Source organism: Grampus griseus, assembly GCF_964374135.1.
Source record: "Grampus griseus genome assembly, chromosome: 3".
NCBI classification, from domain to species: Eukaryota; Metazoa; Chordata; class Mammalia; order Artiodactyla; family Delphinidae; genus Grampus; species Grampus griseus.
Window position 1 is genome coordinate 70,473,514 of NC_139019.1, and position 23,829 is coordinate 70,497,342.

Genomic DNA, 23,829 nt, shown 5'->3' on the forward strand with positions numbered 1-23,829 from the left:
TAATCAATTCATTATTTTCAGGAAAATCATTGCATTTTAAAAACGTGTAGTACACTAGACTGAGCTCTGATCATTTTAGAAAGAAGTCTGTCAAAATAAATCAGGTTGATAACTGATTAGCAGAACGTGTAGTCTGTCATTTTTAAATATGTGCCCAATTTCTTCACATAAATCTTACCTTTAAAGTCTTCAAGGGGAAAATTTATTTTGGGCACATTGGCCATGAATATCAGTTGACATTTATACAGTGCACAGAATTTATACTGTGGGTTAGGATGTCGGCCATAATTCCAGGCTGATAGTTTGTAAAGGGAAGATTCCATTTTGTACTGTTTATAAAATGTTACTCTGAAGTTCCATGCTCCAAGACTAACAAAGTCTATCCAAGTATAGTCAAGCGCTGCAGTTTAACTTATTGCATTCATTAAACTAGGCTTAGATTGTCCTAATTATATGTTATCAACAATTAAGAAATAGATCACATGCCACAGACTGGCTAAAACATTCTGTATTCTTGGCTGGATGCCAGTGGAGGTGCCAAGTTCCATTCTACCTTGTCATCAGCTGTATCTCTGCTTTTGCAGTACAAGCAGCAGCTGTGCTAGACAAAATAATCTAAATTCTCACATGTACTTTTCCTTTAGGAAGTAGCTCACGCTGAATTGCATTTCTGGTGTGAATAGTACTACACCTGAGTGAGTTTGTGCTGAAAACGTATTTTATGCAAATATAATTTGTAACCGATATAATCTTTCATGACTTTCAAATGCATTTGTCCTATCAAAATAATGGTCTTACTTTCCATGCTGAAATTATTACCAAATGGATTCTGTGGGTAGCAAAGTACTCTTTGCTCGCTCGGCAATGATTTTCCTATACCTCAAATTACATAATTTTATAGGTGCTCTGTTTCAAAGGAAAACAATCTTTATTGATCCAGGCAGTCAGAATTAATCATGGATCTCTGATCTCAAAACTCCTGGCAAAATCCTTTTATTCAGAGCACTCGTGTGCCAGATGCTCAGCACTTCACAAATCCTTGTGGGATGATGGGTTTTTCAAACAGTCTGATTGTTCAATCTAGTGTGGCTTCTGGAAGCGGAGATTCAGCAAGGCTTTTCCCTGAGCAGAGGCAGGCCCAGCCAATTTTATGAAGAGCTAAATTTGACCCAGCTTTTGCTTCCAACTATCATCTTCTTGGTTACGTAAAAAACGGATGTCGGAAGTTGTTCTCCTTTCCACGTGTTCGATAGAGGAAGATCCTGGAATAACAGGTGTGCCCCAGCAGGAGCAGAGGTTAATGGTGCCCGGGTGCCATGCTAGGTACAAAAATATCCCAGTAGCCTAAGGTCCTGCACTCCTCAAACGGATCCTGTAATAGACAATCATGGAGGGCTAGTCCCCGTAAGAAGAACTGACTTTCACGTTCATCACAGAGCTTACATTTGAGTTGACATGTATTTTCAAGCTCCCAATTTACTCGGTTATTAAAAGCTTTACTGTATCCTACATGAATCAAGGTGGAGGGGTCATGCTAAATTCTCAATTAGAATGTGAAGATGTCAAGAGATTCAAAAGATCCAGGCAAGGTCTCTAATTTACATACAACTTGTCCTGTGCCGCTTTGTAATGGCATCTGCTGAGTCATTTCTTACTGGGCAGTGTAACTTTTCAAATTTTACTTCATACTAGGAAATCCTTTACAGTTCACAAAAATGTGCCAAGAAATTCTTTTGCCAAAACCAACTTCCTGGAATAATTTCCTTTGATTTCACAAAAGATTTTCCCTTATTTTCCCCTTTAGTAGATGATCCTTCTAGAGACTCAGATGAGTGCTCTCAGAGGAGAATCTATTCTGTTTGATCTGGATAATATATTCGCCTTCTCTGCTCAAGAGGCAACCAGTCTAATAGTCCCATTATCTATATGCACCTGCTCTCATCACTTTGCTCTTGATCTAATACTATGCACCAGGCTATAATATAAGAAATACAAGTCTAAATAATATTCAGGTTTTTTCTGGCCCTTGGGGACAAAGTCTTGGTGAGGCAACGGGCTTGCCTTGTTTTGGTCGTCACAGCCTCCCTGACACCTAGAGCAGTGTCTGCCCTGGTAGGTTCTCAGAGTCTGCTTGCCGACTGAGGCTCTCATCTGGTTGGCTTTCTGCTCATATAACCTATCGTCTAGGTGCATCTTTCACTCGTGATTTTTGACTCTTTGGGGGGTTACTTCAAAGATGTTCTCGTTTTGAGTGGTTAAAATTCTCTTCCTTCTTCAGACTTACTTTCCTTCTAATCCTTTGTTAGAAATAACTTTTTTATTCTCCTGTACTTCTTTATTATCTGTTGCTCTTCTTACATCTTTTCTTTTTGAAACAGACTCTTTTGTTTTCCTTTGTCAATTTTTTTTTTCTCCTTTACTCTCTTTCACGTTACCATTTAGGTTGAGGCTAAATTGCTGGGACAGCTGCTCTCTTTGACCTGCTCTAGACTTTGCCGACCACATCACCAACTGGCAGGGTGTGGTGCCTTGAGGTCTTCCAGGGGACAGGCTTCCAAATGGAAATAATGGAGTAACATTTCTGAGTTATAATTTATGCTCAACATGAGAGAATCCCAGTCATCTTAAGCATTTTTAAGCATATTCACTGTATTACTGAAATGCTTATTAAAATTTCTGAATCTTAAAATCAGTCTACCCAGTATTGAAACTGCATGTGAATACATGATTCAGATAGTGGTCATTGGTTAATAACAGGACCAGAAGGAAGCCCTAGGGACTCACGTAGTATACTCATCTTCTAGGAAGCCATTCTTCGTAGAAGACTGTCTTTTCTTTTCCTTAAAAACGCGGAAGAATTTTTATTATATGCTGTCTGTTGTCTCATGGCTCGTACAGCTACTGAATTATTTGAGCTAAATCCTATTCTTTCACTAGCTTACTCCTTCTCAAACACATGTGCTTACAAATATACATATGTTTACAACATAGTATATATCTTACAACATAGTGGGAAAAATTGGGTTTTTTTGGTTTATTTGTATCATTAGGAGGAAATTTTTTTCCTATCATAGGAGTAGAGGTTAGTTTGGTTTGGCTTCAAAATACTTAGGACTAGAACCAAAGTATACTTGGTTATTGCTGAGAAAGATTTCTTTTCTTTTTTTTTTTGATTCAAGATCCCAGTGGGTCATTTTTGCCACTTCCACTCTTCTCCACTTTGTCAGAACCGTCTCTTCAGCTGCTGTGCAGTAAAAATGTGTACAAGTGGTGTCTGGTACTTACATGGAGGAAGCCAGACTGCTTCGGGGAATGCGTGGGACAAAGGGAGGCCCTTTACACTCTGTAGCCACCAGGACAAATCACTGAAATCCTCTTAGATATTAGAGGGGAATATCCTGAGCTATTCTGAAATCTCAAAAGGACTAACAAAGTTCATTCCATTTGTCATGGAAATGTGACAGTGATATAGAACAAAACCTTTCCGCAGTGGGGACTGGCTGCACCAAATTCCTTTTGCAACAAGGAAATTAGGTCAGAAGAAATTTAGGTCAACACCTTACAGAAATGCCCCTATGCCTGAAAGGCGCCAGGAGAACTTACACTGTTACAAACACAAAGGTTATTGTTTTTATATTTAATTTGAAAAATGGTACCTTCCAAAGCTTAGTGTGATATAAACTCAGTTATGATTCAGCAAAGAAAATTACCCCTTACATCACTGGCACTGCTCCGGCTAAATCAAGGGGTGATTCCCGAATCGCTTCTAACCAAGCCCAGCCTGGCTGACCCGGTTTAATCATGCAATTCAAGAAATATTTATCAAGCCTTCATTATGTGCAATGAACCTATTAGAAAATTTAAAGGTTATAAAGATTAATAAGCACCCTACTCCCACTAACTCCATCTTTGCCATTAAGAAGCTTAAAGCTTAAGGAGGAGGAGTAGGTTAGGGAGCAGATGAAAGTGCAACATAACCTATAATTCTTTGATTCACTTATCATACAGTAAATGAGTTTCTATTGTGTGCCAAAAATTATAAAAAGTGACGTACGAGAGTTAAAGCAAAGTGACTGGTTGGAGAGGAGAAAGAGATAGGGTCAGTTTGGCATGGACAAGGGTCAGTTTGGCATGGACAGGAAGGAATAATTTCTTGAAAAGAGGGCTTTTTTTTTTTTTTTTTTTTGCGGTATGTGGGCCTCTCACTGTTGTGGCCGCTCCCGTTGCGGAGCACAGGCTCCGGACGCGCAGGCTCAGGGGCCATGGCTCACGGGCCCAGCCGCTCCACGGCATGTGGGATCTTCGCGGACCGGGGCACGAACCCGTGTCCCCTGTATCGGCAGGTGGACTCTCAACCACTGCGCCACCAGGGAAGCCTGAAAAGAGGACATTTTAACTGAAATTTAAATGGGTGTAACTTCAACAGATGGTGATCTGTAAGAGGTGCCTGAGTGGAAGCCTTGGGAAGAAGGGCGCAGTGGGCCGGGTGCCTGGAGGAGGGGAAGCAAATGGAAGCAGTGGCTGAGAGCTTCAGGAGGAGACAACAGTATGTGCAAAGGCAAAGGGGTAGAAAAAATTGTGTTGTATCTGGGGAACAACCAATGATCCATTTTAACAATTCTGAGCATAGAACCCAGAAGGTGAAGTACAGTTGACCCTTGAACAATGAGGGGGTTAGGCGAATCGACCCTCCACATAGTCGAAAATCTGCCCATGACTTTATAGTTGGCCTTTGGTATACACAGTTCCACATCTGAGGATTCAACCAACCACAGGTTGCTTCATACTGTAGTGTTTATTGAAAGGAATCGGAGCATAAGTGGACCCACGCAGTTCAAATCCATGTTGTTCAAGGGTCTACTGCAGTTAGAAAAGGTGAATTGGAGTCCTATGTAGAGATACCTTGAGTGCCAGACTAGGAGTGGCATGCATAGGGCAAACCATCCCACAGCCCTGGATTCTGGTGACTTGGATGGCATATCTGACCAATGAGATGGCTGAATAAAGTCTAGCAATACTAAGCCATAAATCTTGATGCATTGTTCTAGAATGTCTCTAGATATTAGGTTACTTGATCAACATCTATACTATAAATGTAGAATATATATTTTCTAAAAGAAACAAGTGGAACTTTACTACATCCACTTTTTACCTGAAATCTAATTTGGTGTTTGGCCAGTTTAAATTAAAAAAATGTATGAGAAATATAAAAAATGAGCCTGGTTTTTATTTTCATTGGTTATGTGACCACCTTCTCACTACATACATCAGTAAGCAAAGTCTGCTTTCAGCAGTGGAACTTTGATTATCACATCTAATTCTGGTTTGGTAGCACATTAAACTTTCAAACAGTTAATGACTGGGGTTTTTTCTGTTCAGCTTTACCTTTCATAAAAGCACCAGCAAGAGGAAAGAAGTGACAGTAAGACTGAATTATGAACTTTAAAAAGCTGAGAACAAGTAACTGCTTGTCCTGTGAAAGCTGCTCTCTCTGCTCTTGATTACCTGTCTGCAATATGTCAGTGGTGAGCGCTGTGTGCCTGCGATGACGGTTGTAGCAGATGGGCAGGTGAGGGACCCAGAGGGAGGAGTTTTTCTTAGGCTTCTGGTTAACACACAGGCTGCCCAAACTCTGCTCTAATAAATGGCTTGCTTCCTAGGCTTATTTCCAATATCTTCTGTAGGTCATCGCTTTAACGAAAAACAAAACAGCATTTTTAATGAAGGATGGATTAGTTTCCTAATTGCTCACCTCGAAGTTCTTTGGAAATTGGTGAGTGGGCACTTTCTGAATAAGGTTTTGATTCCAGAAATCAGCTTTGTGTGTATGTGGCAGTTGGGGTGGAGAGAGAGGTTGTGCATATGTGTATATGTAAATATAAACGTATGTGTATATATATGTATTTCCCTATAGATGAGATGTCTCTATAGACACAGTTTCATCTGTAATATGCACACACACTCACACACATATGATTTAGATGTTGATGAGAGTGTCAGGAAGGACGAAATAAACTAACATTAATTGATCTCTTATGGCATTTTCTCCACTGAGGTGGGTACTAATATCCCTCCATTTTAGATGAATTTGAGGCTCAGAGCAGTTAAGTGAATTACAAGTTAAGCAATGTGCCCAAAGTCAAAAAGCTGGAAGGTAGTGGGCTTCCAGTCCGGGTGTGACTGAGCTCCACAGCCCAGAACACACACTCACTCTCTTCCTCTTTGTCCCCCTTGCTCCCTGCCTTCCTCTCATCCCCTCTTGGTCTTTTGTTGAAGAGTCAAATGGTTCACAAGCAAAATGCCATTAGGTAGGTAAAAATGACTTAAACCCATTAAAAAAGATATCACATAGCCAAAGTGAAGACCAAAATAAGAAAACACAATGAGGCTAGATGCGAGCTTAGTGACAAAGGTGACTCTGATTTTCTTTTAGTGACAAAGATGACTCATCTTTTCTTTTCTTGTGAACCATTCAGCTTACAACCAGTTACTCAGAAGAGCCCAAAACAACAATGTCACTGTTGTATACAGCTTGATTTTTATGATGTCCTTCGGTTACAAGTTTCGGGTGATCTGGCTTAATTTCTTTCTTTATCCTTATCACCTCATATATAGGTTTATGCTTGGTATCCACTCAGACGCCTTGGCACAAAGAAACAAAATATTGAGGGATGGGTTCACACCTCAGGATGAGTGTTCACCCTCGCTGGAGCTAGAAGCTGCCACCGCTAAGGAATAACTGTCCAGTATGGGGGCTGATCAGGGAGACTGTTGAGAGTCCTTACACGGCAGTCATGCCACAGGCATGCATGTGTGAGTGTGCCCACACGCGTGTGTGTCTCACAATACCCTGTCCTACGTCTTTCTCTTGCTTTGCTTGCCGTCATTTGTTTATTATTCTTCTCACTGTTGTTCATGAAAAAGCCTTTCTGCATACCTGCAATTATCTCACAATTCTACACAGTTTTCATCTAGACCTTTACACATTCTGGGAATGGAGTGTGTGCCCTGGGAACATTGTAATCACAAATGAATGCCATTTTGTGTCTTGGTTAGATGGGATGATTCATAGAGCTGTGTGCTTTCAGGAAGCATTTGTGGACTAAAGACTGGCTATAGGGAGTAGAAAACTAAGGTATGAGGCCTGGTGCAGACTCCAGAAGTTGTCAGGCCTGCTTTTAGTTTATAAAGAAAAAGTGGACTTCAGGTTACTTTTGTGTGATTGTTTGTAATAGTTTCCAAGAGAATATGATAAGATTATTTTCTCTCTTGTCTGCCTTCATATATATATACACACACTCTATAGAGAATAATTATAGAAAAAATTACTTTTCCTCTTTATTAAAATACAATTTAATAAAAACTTGCTATTTAGAAAAAGTACTGCAAAGGAGTTTTACTGGCCTGATTTGTTTTTACAGAAATACTGTCAATCCAATAAAACTGAAAAAGAGATCAAAATATTCTTACATCCATTCTGAATCTAAGATTCTCCAGTAAATCAGACTCAGGCTCCATAAAAACCACTAAGCAAACTAGGTCACAGATAACAAGGTAGCAATTAAAGCGACTGTATCAATTATTTGGTTAAGTTATTTCCTAATATTTCACTCTGTAGGATATTTTATATAGGACCCCCATTTAATACTCTGGGTTTTTTTTGGTACGTGGGCCTCTCACTGTTGTGGCCTCTCCCGTTGCGGAGCACAGGCTCCGGACGCACAGGCTCAGTGGCCATGGCTCACGGGCCCAGCCGCTCCGCGGCATGTGGGATCTTCCCGGACCGGGGCACAAACCCGTGTCCCCTGCATCAGCAGGCGGACTCTCAACCACTGCGCCACCAGGGAAGCCCCAATACTCTGTTTTAAAGAGAAAACTATTTTTTTTAACATAAAAAAAAACTATTTATAGAATCATTTAAAATATGATGAAGGGAAAGAGAACACTCATTAACAAAGAGGTGGGGGAAATGACCAGAGAACTCTCATTTAGAAATCTCTGCAACTAAATTATAGTTGATGTGGTAAAGAACAAATTTAATATGTTGCCTAAAGAATATAATTTGGAACATTCTAGTTTCCCTTATCTCTGTTCTAGAAAACATGCTTCCTCCGAGAGTTGATTTCCTGCTGCATTTTACATCAGTGCTTTTTCCATTGTTGTATCTTCCTTTCTTAAGCCTAGATTAACCTATTAATTTAAAAAGCCATATCTTTCACAATGTGCTAGGAAACCAAACCTGAGCAACCAGAGACTTGCACAAATGATTTTATCAAGTGTGCTCTGTTTATTTAACTACCCTACTTGCTCCTTATAATTAAATTCTTATACCTCCCCCAAAAGACAAAACTAGGTACTTTGTATTGTACTACCATACATTAAAATGGGTTGTTCGCAACATTTGCAGTATTACCAAACCTCTTTTTGGCCTTTTGGAGCCACTTCTCCTGAGCGTATGGACATCTGTTTGGCCGTAGGATGGAAGTCAATAGGAGAAAGGGTTTCAAAATGCATTAAAGAGCTGAGTGAGATTCCACTGATTCAACATTTGTCCTCATCACACTAGGGTTCACTGGCATGTATTTTGTAAAAAGGAAATATTAGGGAAAGTATATTCTCCCAGATCTGATGCTGTGCTCTGGGGCATACAGATTTGGCCCTTGCCCTTGGGGATTTCACTTTCCTTTGGGAAGGAGAAGGCATATCCAGATCACCAAGATCTGAGGTAGGTGTGTGGTGATGGTGGTGTGCACAGTGTGCAGCCAGCAAAGGGGGAAGCTCCTTGCCTGGCCAGGGCCTGGGCACGGCAAGTGGGCACAGTCAGGGACAGCTCTCTGGATGAGACCCTGTTGGGTCTTCAAGGCTGAGCTGCAGTTAGCTGGGTTAAAGGAGGGGAGCAGTTATAAGTGGGAGAAGGAAGGGCATCCTCACGGGGTGGAGGAGGGAGGTCGAGATAAAAGACAAGGAAGGAGAACTCTAAGCAAGTGGTAGAAGTACTTTCTTCTTTCACTACTTCATAAAGTTCTTCCATTTGAGAAAGAATCCAATGAATAGTGAAGAGTTAAGAAATATCACTTCAGCTCCTCTTGCCTTTTTTTGGTCTTTCCCATTGAAAAATGAGAGGATAGGCTAGAGTATCACCAAAATTTGTTCAAATTGTGGTACACACACAGAGAGAGGAATATTATTCAGCTATAAAAAAGGAAATCCTATTATTTGCAACAATATGGATGGACCTTGAAGACATTATACTAAGTGAAATAAGTCAGACAGAGAAAGACAGATACTGTATGATTTCACTTATATGTGGAATCTAAAACAGAACAAAACAACCCCCACTCCCCTCACATGCACACCAAACTCACAATAAAAGGAAACAGATTCGTGGTTACCAGAGGCAGGGGCTGGGCGGGAGGGAAATTGGAGGAAGGTGGTCAAAAGGTACAAACTTCCAGTTATAAGATAAGCAAGTACTAGAGATGTAACGTCCAACATGATGGCTATAGTTAACACCGCTGTACGATCATACAGGAAAGTTAAGAGAGTAGGTTTTAAGAGTTCTCGTCACAAGGAGAAAAACATTTTTTTCTTTTTATTGTGTCTATATGAGATGATGGATATTAACTAAACCGATTGTAATCATTTCACAAAATATGTAAATCAAAACATCATGCTCTATACCTTAAGCTTATGCAGTAATGTATATCAATTATTTCTCAATAAAACTGGAAAAAAAAGATTAAATATGAACAATATTTCTTCAGGGCTCTAATATTATGTGATTTATATATTTAATTAAGATAAGAGAACAAACCCTTAAAGTGTTTGCTATTAATAAATGGATATTATCATCAGGAAAACAATAAAACTGTGTTTCTTTTTAGACACAATTTAAAATCAAAATATTGGACTAGTACAGGACTTTCTCTTCAAGGAATCTGATTAAGATCAGTTACCACACAGAGATTTGCTTTCACAGGAATTTCCCAGGAAAGCATTTTTCAACATAGCATGCAAAGGCTGTAGTCCTACTGTCACATTCAGAATTTGAGATTCTTTTAAAACTGGGAGTAGAAGATTTAAACTATGTTCCTACCAATGAATGATACATTTCTATTGAAAAAGCTTTACACACTTGGGGTGTTGTTATCATGCTACTTTTAAACTGTGGGAGAAATTGAAGAATTTTTACCATATGTTTTTGTACCAAGGTGTAGGATTGTGATTTTTGTTCCAAGGGTAGGATTGTGATTAACAGCCAACAACTGTGAGGAAAGCGCAAAGTTCCAGGGCTGGTGTGTTAGTGCCATGTTGTCACCCGTGCCTAAGGATCCTTCTAGCTTTCTGCTCCACAGTTGTGATAGAGGAAGTTCTGTACAAAACAAAACCATTTTAGGCAGAAAGAATAGGGAGGGGAAAGGACCAATGCGTGTGCTGAATCAGCCCCACCCAACAGCATCTGCTTACATTTTATTGGCAGAATTTAGTCACAGGGCCACCCACCTGCAAGGGAGGCTGGAAAATAAAGTTTTTAGCTGAGCACGTTGCAGCCCCCAGCTAAACTGGGTCCTGTTAGTGTGGAATATAGAATAAATGAATATTGTATATAGTAACTAATCATATCAGCTACAAGTCTCAAAATTAAGAAGAATAGAAATCTGGCTCAGAGTTTCAAAATAAAACAAAAATCTAAGTGAACGAAAGAATAGGATGTCTAAGAGGAGAGTTAGGTTTATTGCCTAGCTGTACTGTATCGTGGCAGTCTCTTCCATATTTGTTGGCTGAATTATTTTGAGCTACTGTGAGGTAGATAAGCAAAAACTGGCTGAACAGTTAGGAGAAAGAGGGTTTACTCTCAAATCTCTTTATTACTTGTAGTAAATTTATCTTTCTGAGTTCCAGACAAGATTAGTATTTTTCAAATTTTTCTTAAAGCTATGAAACACTTTGTTCAAAAAGATGGTACCTGTAAATAGTTAAGAGCAGTACTCCTCCTCGGATTAAAGGGCATGTAGTGGTGGTAGATCAGAAATCCCAGTTGGTTCTCCTCCCAAAGCCTCCATGGGAAGAGACAGTTTCTGAGCCTCTTCCTGTGTTATTTGTAAGTAGGGACCAAACCCTAGTTGCCCTAAGAAGCCATGTAGTACCAGTTGGAATACATCTAGGCATTGTTGTAACTTTACATAAAATATACTTTTCAAAACATTATCTTTTTTTTTTTGTTGTTTTCAACACATGAATTACATTTCTCTGTCTTTCCACTATTTATTTGTATCAGTTTCTGTTTTGTAAAACGTCTTACTACATTCTTTTCAAAATGTGGAAATGATGTGAAGGTGCTGGGAAATCCTCAGAAGTTTGCAATTTAGATTTTTGCATTTTTCCCCAAGTGGTTTGGCCTCCTACAAGGATATCTAGCCTTTTTTTTTTTTTTTTTTAAACCCCTCTGCCCAATACTTAATTCACATTTATAACATCATACATAGCCCATGGCGGGAGTAGTAATGTTTTTGCTTCAGAGGTCACCATAACAGGAGGTCGGTGAAAACTCAAACATGGCTTTAAAAACAGGAGAACAGAAAGACACGCACAAGCCTGGGCATGTGGATTGAGTGCTAGATGGGTGGTCAACCCAACCCAGACAAGCCAGCAATAGTCCAACCACATAACAGACTGGGAAACTCCAGAGTTGCTAACTAAGAAGCCAGTTTTATGTTGTTTAATTTTTTTTCAAGAATTCTATTTCTAGTCACTACTATCAAGAGGTAGTAAATGTGCTGATTTCTTGTGCTACTTCATATTCACCTTTCATATAAGGTGATTTTATGAAGATATAAAATACATTTATTTACATTTTGGAGTTTTACGAGCAGACAGCAATATTTCACTCAGCATTTTCCTAGTACACCAATTGAAGTCACTATAAATATTCCTTATTTTTGCATAATACATGTTTAGAAATTAAAATAACACTTTTAATGAACTAGTGGTTAGTATAGTCTCTTTAGTTTAATTCTTAGTAGTCTGAGTAGAATCTTAGACTTTTAAAATCTTATTGCTTTAAATTTGCCTGTTAAATCAAGGTTTATGAAGAATTCCTTCTTTTGGGAAGGGTATGGAATCATAAGTTTGGAGTTAATCATATTTAAAACATTCCAAAGTTTTCAGAATTAGTTTGGAAATTGGAATTTGTGAAGTGTCTGAATTGCTGAACTTTGTGCATCCATTCACATAAGGAAACATTGTACAGTGACCGTTTGGCTTTTTTTTCATTAAATAAAAACCCCAACATGCTTGTTTAGTTACTAGAGCCCATTATTTAGAATATTTGGCACTCACATCCGTTAATGTTTTTTGGTCATTCATCTTTAAGATGGAGGCAGAGACAATACTTTTTCATATGTAAAATGTTAAGAGTATTAAAAAAGTTCATTACTTTGTTTTCTTAAAAATTATATTTGAATATCTCTAGCTTAGATCTTTTTTCCTTATTTCTAGACACATATATAGTAACTCCTTGACATATGTGATGGAATTATTATTGGAGAAGGATGAATAATCTAAAAATGCATTTATCAAAAATAATTTTCTGTAAGAAATCATGGCAAAACTTTACGATACAATTTTCAAGTCTGTGTAGTTGCCTGTTAATTTTCTATACATTAACAAACCAAACCAAAACCCCAGGGACCACAGCACAGTTCTTCACCTCTGGGTACCATTTCCTGCCCTTACCTGGTTATGCTCATGGAGCTCTGGCTAGTAAACGTAGCTGTGGAGCAAGCTTTCCGTGACTTTTTTTTTTCATTCTCTCACCAGACTTCCCAGGAAGCAAGATAACAGGGACAGAGTTTTTCTGCTGTGATTTAAGGCTAAAGGAAATTGGTTGAAATTCCAAAAGCAGATATTGCAGTGTGGATAATTCAGGCCTAATACAAACTACATCAGCCAGGTATACTACTACAAAACTACACAGCAGAAAGTCTGGAGTTAGCAACAGGCTTATGGTGCACCGGCTAGTTTACTACTTGCACTGAAAACATGCGGTTTAGACTGAAACTAGGGATGGCTAGAAGGGGAAACTATACAACTATAGAAACCAAGAAGTGTTTATTGTAGTCAATTTTCTAGCAGCTATCTCAGCTCACCCAAAGCTGACCTCAGTATCTTCCATCCCAAACAGCTCATTTCTCAGGATTCCCTATCTTACCTGAATTACTGCAATAACTCTCTAACTGGTTCTTCGTCCTCCTTTAGACTTCAGCCAGAATGACTTTTCTAAAACACCAATTTGATCCAGCCACTTGCCTGGTAAAATTTCTGAAGTGACTCCTCATCACTTTCAGGGAAAATCTAAACATGGCCCAAGAGGCATTTGACCACCAAGGCCTGCCTGGTAGTCCAGCTCTATCTCTTTCTCCACCCTCATGCACACCCCAGCTCCAGCTAATCGAAAGCCTGAAGCTTCTTTTTTTTTCATACTATTGAAATTTTATTTTATTTTAAGAAATAGGATTTTATAATAATCTCTTTTGCTGTGTAATACAGGTTTTACATTGTATGATGTTTTCTTCTTTTTTCTTTTTAACATCTTTATTGGAGTATAATTGCTTTACAATGGTGTGTTAGTTTCTGCTTTATAACAAACTGAATCACCTATACATATACATATACCCCCATATCTCCTCCCTCTTGCGTCTCCCTCCCACCCTTCCTATCCCACCCCTCTAGGTGGTCACAAAGCACTGAACTGATCTCCCTGTGCTATGCAGCTGCTTCCCACTAGCTATCTATTTTACGCTTGGTAGTGTATATATGTCCATGCCACTCTCACGTTTTCCCAGCTTACCCTTACGCCCCCCCCCAATGTCCTCAAGTCCATTCTCTGCGTCTGCATCTTTATTCCTGTCCTGCCCCTAGGTTCTTCAGAAACTTTTTTTTTTTCTTAGATTCCATATATATGTGTTAGCATACGGTATTTGTTTTTCTCTTTCTGACTTACTTCGCTCTGTATGACAGACTCTAGGTCCATCCACCTCACTACAAATAACTCAATTTCATTTCCTTTTATGGCTGAGTAATATTCCATTGTATATATGTGCCACATCTTCTTTACCCATTCATCTGTGGATGGACACTTAGGTTGCTTCCATGTCCTGGCTATTGTAAATAGTGCTGCAATGAACATTGGGGTGCATGACTCTTTTTGAACTATGGTTATCTCAGGGTATATGCCCAGTAATGGGATTGCTGGGTCGTATGGTAATTCTATTTTTAGTTTTTTAAGGAACCTCCATACTGTTCTCCATAGTGGCTGTATCAATTTACATTCCCACCAACAGTGCAAGAGGGTTCGCTTTTCTCCACACCCTCTCCAGCATTTATTGTTTCTAGTTTTTTGATGATGGCCATTCTGACTGGTGTGAGGTGATACCTCATTGTAGTTTTGATTTGCATTTCTCTAATGATTAATGATGTTGAGCATCCTTTCACGTGTTTGTTGGCAGTCTGTATATCTTCTTTGGAGAAATGTCTGTTGAGGTCTTGTGCCCATTTTGGATTGGGTTGTTTGTTTTTTTGATATTGAGCTGCATGAGCTGCTTATAAATTTTGGAGATTAATCCTTTGTCAGTTGCTTCATTTGCAAATATTTTCTCCCATTCTGAGGGTTGCCTTTTCGTCTTGTTTATGGTTTCCTTTGCTGTGCAAAAGCTTTTAAGTTTCATTAGGTCCCATTTGTTTATTTTTGTTGTTATTTCCATTTCTCTAGGAGGTGGGTCAAAAAGGATCTTGCTGTAATTTATGTCATAGAGTGTTCTGCGTATGTTTTCCTCTAAGAGTTTGATAGTGTCTGGCCTTACATTTAGGTCTTTAATCCATTTTGAGTTTATTTTTGTGTATGGTGTTAGGGAGTGTTCTAATTTCATTCTTTTACATGTAGCTGTCCAGTTTTCCCAGCACCGCTTATTGAAGAGGCTGTCTTTTCTCCATTGTATATTCTTGCCTCCTTTATCAAAAATAAGGTGACCATATGTGCCTGGGTTTATCTCTGGGCTTTCTATCAAGTTCCATTGATCTATATTTCTGTTTTTGTACCAGTACCATACTGTCTTGATTACTGTAGCTTTGTAGTATAGTCTGAAGTCCAGGAGCCTGACTCCTCCAGCTCCATTTTTCTTTCTCAAGATTACTTTGGCTCTTCAGGGTCTTTTGTGTTCCCATATAAATTGTGAAATTTTTTGTTGTAGTTCTGTGAAAAGTGCCATTGGTAATTTGATAGGGATTGCATTGAATCTGGAGACTGCTTTGGATAATATAGTCATTTTCACAATATTGATTCTTCCAATCCAAGAACATGGTATATCTCTCCATCTGTTTGTATCATCTTTAATTACTTTCATCAGTATCTTATAGTTTTCTGCATACCAGTCTTTTGTCTCCTTAGGTAGGTTTATTCCTAGATATTTTATTCTTTTTGTTGCAATGATAAATGGAAGTGTTTCCTTAATTTCTCTTTCAGATTTTTCATCATTAATGTATAGGAATGCAAGAGATTTCTGTGCATTAATTTTGTATCCTGCTGCTTTACCGGATTCATTGATTAGCTCTAGCAGTTTTCTGGTAGCCTCTTTAGGATTCTCTATGTATAGTATCATGTCATCTGCAAACAGTGACAGCTTTACTTCCTCTTTTCCAGTTTGGTTTCCTTTTATTTCTTTTTCCTCTATGATTGCTGTGGCTAAAACTTCCAAAATTATGTTGAATAACAGTGGTGAGAGTGGACAACTTTGTCTTCTTCCTGATCTTAGAGGAAATGGTTTCATTTTTTCATCATTGAGAATGATGTTGGCTGTGGGTGTCATATATGGCCTTTATTATGTTGAGGTAAGTTCCCTTTATGCCTACTTTCTGTAGGGTTTTTGTCATAAATGGTGTTGAATTTTGTCGAAAGCTTCTTCTGCATCTATTGAGATCATTGTATGGTTTTTCTCCTTCAGTTTCTTAATGTAGTTTATCACATTGATTGATTTGCGTATATTGAAGAATCCTTGCATTCCTGGGATAAACCCCACTTGATCATAGTGTATGATCCTTTTAGTGTGCTGTTGGATTCTGTTTGGTAGTATTTTGTTGAGGAGTCTTGCATCTATGTTCATCAGTGATATTGGGTGTAGTTTTCTTTCTTTGTGACATCTTTGGCTGGTTTTGGTATCAGGGTGATGGTCACATTGTCAAATGAGTTTGGTAGTGTTCCTTCTTCTGCTATATTTTGGAAAAGTTTGAGAAGGATAGGTGTTCGCTCTTCTCTAAATGATAGAATTCGCCTGTGAAGCCATGTGGTCCTGGGCTTTTGGTTGTTGGAAGATTTCTAAGCACAGTCTCAATTTCAATGCTTGTGATTGGTCTGTTTATATTTTCTATTTCTTCCCTGCTCGGTCTCTGAAGGTTGTGCTTTTCTAAGAATTTGTCCATTTCTTTCTTGTCTACTTTATTGGCATATAGTTGCTTGTAGTAATATCTCATGATCCTTTGTATTTTGCAGTGTCGGTTGTTACTTCTCTTTTTTCATTTCTAATTCTGTTGATTTGAGTCTTCTCCCTTTTTTTTTTTTGCGGTACGCGGGCCTCTCACTGTTGCGGCCCCTCCCGCCGCAGAGCACAGGCCCGGGACGTGCATGCTCAGTGGCCATGGCTCATGGGCCCAACCGCTCTGCGGCATGTGGGACCCTCCCGGACCGGGGCACGAACCTGTGTTCCCCGCGTCGGCAGGTGGACTCCCAACCACTGCGCCACCAGGGAAGCCCCTTCTCCCTTTTTTTTGATGAGTCTGGCAAATGGTTTATCAATTTTGTTTATCTTCTCAAAGAACCAGCTTTTAGTTTTATTGATCTTTGCTATCGTTTCCTTCATTTCTTTTTCATTTATTTCTGATATGATTTTTATGATTTATTTCCTTCTGCCAACTTTGGGGTTTTTTTTGTTCTTCTTTCTCTAATTACTTTAGGTGTAAGATTAGGTTGTTTATTTGAGGTGTTTTTTATTTCTTGAAGTAGGAATGTATTGCTATAAACTTCCCTGTTAGAACTGCTTTTGCTGCATCCCATCCCATAGGTTTTGGGTCATCATATTTTCATTGTCATTTGCCTCTAGGTATTTTTTGATTTCCTCTTTGATTTCTTCAGTGATCTCTTGGTTTTTTAGTAGTGTATTGTTTAGCCTCCACGTGTTTGTATTTTTTACAGATTTTTTCCTGTAACTGATATCTCGTCTCATAGCATTGTGGTCGGAAAAGATACTTGATACGATTTCAGTTTTCTTAAATTTACCAAGGCTTGATTTGTGACCCAAGATATAATCTATCCTGGAGAATGTTCCATGAACACTTGAGAAGAAAGTGTATTCTTTTGTTTTTGGATGGAATGTCCTATAAATATCAATTAAGTCCATCTTGTTTAATGTATTATTTAAAGCTTGTGTTTCCTTATTTATTTTCATTTTAGATGATCTGTCCATTGGTGAAAGTGAGCTGTTAAAGTCCCCTACTATGATTGTGTTACTGTTGATTTCCCCTTTTATGGCTGTTAGTATTTGCCTTATGTATTGAGGTGCTCCTATGTTGGGTGCATATTTACAATTGTTATATCTTCTTCTTGGATTGATCCCTTGATCATTATGTAGTGTCCTTCTTTGTCTCTTCTAATAGTCTTTATTTTAAAGTCTATTTTGTCTGATATGAGAATTGCTACTCCAGCTTTCTTTTGATTTCCATTTGCATGGAATATCTGTTTCCATCCCCTCACTTTCGGTCTGTATGTGTCCCTAGGTCTGAAGTAGGTCTCTTGTAGACAGCATATATATGGGTCTTGTTTTTGTATCCATTCAGCCAGTCTGTGTCTTTTGGTTGGAGCATTTAATCCATTTACATTTAAGGTAGTTATCAATATGTTTGTTCCTATTACCATTTTCTTAATTGTTTTGGGTTTGTTATTGTAGGTCTTTTCCTTCTCTGTGTTTCCTGCCTAGAGGAGTTCAATTAGCATTTGTTGTAAAGCTGGTTTGGTGGTGCTGAATTCTCTTAGCTTTTGTTTGTCTGTAAAGGTTTTAATTTCTCCATCGAATCTGAATGAGATCCTTGTTGGGTATAGTAATCCTGGTTGTAGGTTTTTCCCTTTCATCACTTCACATATGTCCTGCCACTCCGTTCTGGCTTGCAGAGTTTCTGCTGAAAGATCAGCTGTTAACCTTATGGGGATTCCCTTGTATGTTATTTGTTGTGTTTCCCTTGTTGATTTTAATATTTTTTCTTTGTATTTAATTTTTGATAGTTTGATTAATATGTGTCTTGGCATGTTTCTCCTTGGGTTTATCCTGTATGGTATTCTCTGCACTTCCTGGACTTGATTGACTATTTCCTTTCCCATATTAAGGAAGTTTTCAACTATAATCTCTTCTTTCTCAGTCCCTTTCTCTTCTTCTTCTGGGACCCATATAATTTGAATGTCAGTGCGTTTAATGTTGTCCCAGAGGTCTCTGAGACTGTCCTCAATTCTTTTCATTGTTATTTCTTTATTCAGCTCTGTGGTAGTTATTTCCACTACTTTATATTCCAGGTCCCTTATCCGTTCCTCTCCCTCAGTTATTCTGCTATTGATTCCTTCTAGAGAATTTTCAATTTCATTTATTGTGTTGTTCATCATTGTTTCTTTGCTCTTTAGTTCTTCTAGGTCCTTGTTAAATGTTTCTTGTATTTTCTTCATTCTATTTCCAAGATTTTGCATCACTTTACTGTCATTACTCTGAATTCTTTTTCGGGTAGACTGCCTATTTCCTCTTCATTTGTTTGGTCTGGTGGGTTTTTACCTTGCTCCTTCATCTGCTCTGTGTTTCTCTGTCTTTTCATTTTGCTTAACTTACTGTGTTTGGGGTCTCCTTTTCGCAGGCTGCAGGTTCGTAGTTCCCATTGTTTTTGGTGTCTGCCCCCAGTGGCTGAGGTTGGTTCAGTGGGTTGTGTAGGCTTCCTGCTGGAGGAGACTGATGCCTGTGTTCTGGTGGATGAGGCTGGATCTTGTCTTTCTGGTGGGCAGGACTGCATCCGATGGTGTGTTTTGGGGTGTTTGTGACCTTATTATGATTTTAGGCAGCCTCTCTGCTAATGGGTGGGGTTGTGTTCCTATCTTGCTAGTTGTTTGGCATAGGGTGTCCAGCATTGTAGTTGGTGGTCGTTGAGTGGAGCTGGGTCTTAGCATTGAGATGGAGATCTCTGGGAGGGCTTTCGCTGTTTGATATTACATGGACCTGGGAGGTCTCTAGTCGACCAATGTCCTGAACTCGGCTCTCCCACCTCAGAGGCACAGGTCTGACACCCAGCCAGAGAACCAAGACCCTGTCAGACACATGGCTCAGAAGAAAAGGGAGAAAAACATAAAATAAAATAAAGTTATTAAAATAAATTTTTTTTAATTATTAAAAATAAAAAAGTAAAAAAAAACCGGACAGACAGAACCCTAGGACAAATGGTGAAAGCAAAGCTATACAGACAACATCACACAAAGAAGCATACATATACACACTCACAAAAAGAGAAAAAGGAAAAAATATATATATATATATATATAAAAAAGGAAGAGAGCAACCAAATCAATGAATAAATCTAATGATAATAAACTCTAAATACTAAAGTAAGGTAAACATAAAACCAGAAACAAATTAGATGCAGAAAGCAAACCCCAAGTCTACAGTTGCTCCCAAAATCCACCATCTCAATTTTGGAATGATTCATTGTCTATTCAGGTATTCCACAGATGCAGGGTACATCAAGTTGATTGTGGAGACTTAATCCGCTGCTCCTGAGGCTGCTGGGAGAAATTTCCCTTTCTCTTCTTTGTACGCACAGCTCCTGGGGTTCAGCTTTGGATTTGGCCCCACCTCCGCGTGTAGGTCGCCTGAGGGCGTCTGTTCTTCGCTCAGGCAGTACGGGGTTAAAGGAGCAGCTGATTAGGGGGCTCTGGCTCACTCAGGTGGGGCGGGAGGGAGGGGTACGGATGTGGGGCGAGCCTGCGGTGGCAGAGGCCGGCGTGACGTTGCACCAGCCTGAGGTGTGCCGTGTGTTCTCCCGGGGAAGTTGTCCCTGGATCACGGGACCCTGGCAATGATGGGCTGCACAGGCTCCCAGGAGGGGAGGTGTGGAGAGTGACCTGTGCTTGCACACAGGCTTCTTGGTGGCTGTAGTAGCAGCCTTAGTATTTCATGCCTGTCTCTGGTGTCCGTGCTGATAGCTGCGGCTCACGCCCATCTCTGGAGCTCATTTAGGCCGTGCTCTGAATCCCCTCTCTTTGTGCACCCTGAAACAATTGTCTCTTGCCTCTTAGGCAGGTCCAGACTTTTTCCCGGACTCCCTTCCGGCTAGCTGAGGCACACTAGTCCCCTCAGGCTGTGTTCACACAGCCAATCCCAGTCCTCTCCCTGCGCTCTGACCTCCGAAGCCCGAGCCTCAGCTCCCAGCCTGAGGCCATCCGGCGGGTGAGCAGACAAGCCTCTCGGGCTGGTGAGTGCTGGTCAGCACCGATCCTCTGTGTGGGAATCTCTCCGCTTTGCCCTCTGCACCCTTGTTGCTGTGCTCTCCTCCGCGGCTCTGAAGCTTCCCCCCTCCGCCACCCACAGTCTCCGCCCACAAAGGGGCTTCCTAGTGTGTGGAAACCTTTCCTCCTTCACAGCTCCCTCCCACTGGTGCAGGTCCCGTCCCTATTCTTTTGTCTCTGTTTCTTCTTTTTTCTTTTGCCCTACTCAGGTATGTGGGTATTTTCTTGCCTTTTGGGAGGTCTTAGGTTTTCTGCCAGTGTTCAATAGATGTTCTGTAGGAGTTGTTCCACATGTAGATGTATTTCTGATGTATTTGTGGGGAGGAAGGTGATCTCCATGTCTTACTCCTCCACCATCTTGAAGGTCTCTCAACTCTGAAACTTCTTAATAAACACCAGGCTTATGCTTTCATGCTTTTGTATCTGTGGTTGCTGCTGCTTAGAATTCCCTTCCCCATTATCGGGCCTAACTCTTACTCATCCTTCAAAACTTACTTAAACATGAGATCTTCTAGGATACCTCCTAGGTGTTTTCCCTGGAGCCCCCTCTGGGTTCCTTAAGTATCTTCTAACATAGCTCTTTCCTCAGGTATTTGTCATTATCTATGGATTCACTGTGGAGCTCCCTGAAGGTAATGCGTGTCCTATGTATGTTAGTATTTATAAAGTGTAGTTTAGTGCTTGACCCTCAGTAGAAGCTCACTAAGTATTTGTTGAATGAGTGAATGATCAGAAACTATAGTTAGGCTTCAGGCTCTCAGTTAGCTTGGAATAGGTTGCTAGTAATTTGCCTCTTGGGATATGTAGAGCCAGGGTCATGATCTATACCCAGATGGACTAGATTTTTCGTCTGTGTATGTGAGCTGTAAAACCTAAGGTGCATGTATGTAAACTAACTTAAGTTGGTCTCTGGGATAAGTAGACCCTAAAAATGTTCTACTACTCATGATAGTGGTAGTGGTGGAGATGGGAAACCACTAATCACAATCACAGATGTTAAAGTAAAGATATGATCGTGGTGCTATGGAAAAATTAATTTAAATATTTCCCATTCAGTTATATTCAGGAATTATAAATATTAGGAGGAAAAGTCCAAGTCTTTAGTTTTTGTTTTTTAAAGTTGCGATGAAGGAAGAAATGAAAGATACTAAGGAATTGTGTGTGGGGGGTGTGTTTGGTTAATAATTCTTCCTGACGTTTATACATTTATATAAATTGTGTGAATTTCCAATAAGTGAAAAGCAGCCATTGTTATTGTTTATCTAATCTTTTTATTATAAGTTCTCTGAATATAAGTAGGCCTTAGGGAAAGCTAGAGGAGCATGGAAGCCATATGAAAAAACAAATGGCATCTAAAATATGAGCAGAGTCAGATGAACAACATACCAGGTTGCCGGGATTTTTTGTTTGACTTCTCATTAGTGGTAGCTAATTGTTTCTTCCAATCCCCAAGTCCTTATAGGACCCGGACCTCCTGAACCTCTCAGGACTCTTCAGTGTCCATCCTGTGTATCCTGAACCTGATTCACAGAGTAAGCTGCCAACTTTCCTCCAATCTGCCTCATTTTTTAGAGTTATTCTTAAGAATCAGTTGGGACTTCCCTGGTGGTCCAGTGGTTAAGACTCCAGGCTTCCACTGCAGGGGGCACAGGTTCAATCCCTGGTTGGGGAACTAAGATTCTGCATGCCAGCACAGCGTGGCCAAAAAAAGAATTAAACTAAATAAATGAAATAAATAAATCTTTTTAAAAAGAGTTGATTAAAAGAGCTTTTTAGCAACTTTCCATTTGAGTCCTGAGAAATGGCTCCTAATGTGGTCAATAAATATCATTATGATAATCCAACTGAGCCAAATTCAGCTTGGTTCAGTTACTTCATTTGTTCATTGTCTACCATTTCCAGCCAGCACGCCAGGCGCTTAGTGGTCTAGAGATAAAGATAAGTGTCTGAGTAAATATTTTTCGACCAAAAACATGTGTGCCATTTTAGAAGTATGGCTAAGAAATAGAATTAACATGAATGAGGATGTGATTCGTTTAGAAAAGAGGGGTGGGCATGAAGGGCCTCACAGAAGAGGTGAATATCTTAGCAGGGTTTCAGAGAATGAACGGCGATTTTGGGGGCAGATGAGATAGGGAAGGAATTCCAGGGGGAAAACAGCATGGACCAAGGCTCAGAGGTGTTAAACAATGTGATATAGTTTGAGGCACTGGAGTATAACGTTAACAAAAGGGAAGTGTATAAAAGGGAGACTGGAGAAGTAGTTAGGGGGCAGATCATAAACACCATCCCAGATTTAGGTACTTGAACTTAACACTGAAGTTTACTAAAAGCTAGTAGAGCATTCAGTGCAAGTGTATGCTGTGGGCACATTACAGTTATTTTAGAAGTCAATGTAGATGGGCACAAGGGGCGTGAGTCTAGAGGCAGGAAGCACAGTTAGGTGGCACCATAATAGTCCAGATGTGATCTGACAAAAGTCTTCACTAGCCCAGTGGCTGGCATTTTTTGTCTGTGTGTTTGTCTTCCTTCTTGGCTGTGAACTTCTCAGTAACAAGGATGCGGTCTTGTTCATCTTTGTTTCCCCAGTGCCTACTACCATCCCTGACATGCAGTGAATTAATATAGCAGAAAAAAATTTCTAAAAGTAGTGTTCTCTTAATCACTCCTTTGGACTATGAGAATATCTCATATTGTATGACCGTTTAAAATTCTTTATGAAGATAAGATTTTTGTGTGTGTCAGAATTGCTGCAGTGATTTAATTGTGAGTTTCAATCATGAAATTATGTATATATACACATATGTATCATATGAACTATGCAATTTACTCTGTTGTTGACCTTTAAAATAACAATGATCCAATATTTCTCTCTGAGCCAAGCATGCATTTGAGGTTCCCCCCCCAAATAGTGGCAATAAATGTGTACTAATTAATAATATTTCTCATTCCATTCTGTTGTGTAAATTAACATACACAAGCAGTTTGTTTGAACAATTAGAACATGTTAAATTCAAACCTTCCTATGGATTAGCTCTTTCCCCACGTTGGGTTGAAATCTCAGGTGAGTTCTGTAGCGTTTTCATTCATTTTTGTACAATAAAAGAAGTACTCTAGTCATATATAGTCACACTAACAATCCCATTACAGTCATTAAAATGAACTCCCAATTTCATGTGAAGTTCAAAGCTTCTCTCATCCTCGTTTTGGTCCTGTTGCCGAAGAGGAAACGTCCTGCCATCCCCCTAACC

At 39.6% G+C, this 23,829-nt stretch overlaps 1 long non-coding RNA gene across 1 annotated transcript in view; it reads left to right on the forward strand.

The window, feature by feature from the left end:
• LOC309820826 overlaps nt 1-23,829 on the forward strand; it is a 78,148-nt gene that overhangs the window by 44,374 nt on the left and 9,945 nt on the right. Inside the window, exon 3 of the long non-coding RNA XR_014296547.1 lies at nt 22,032-22,110. This is a non-coding gene — a long non-coding RNA (uncharacterized lncRNA). The remainder of the gene's footprint in view (nt 1-22,031; nt 22,111-23,829) is intronic.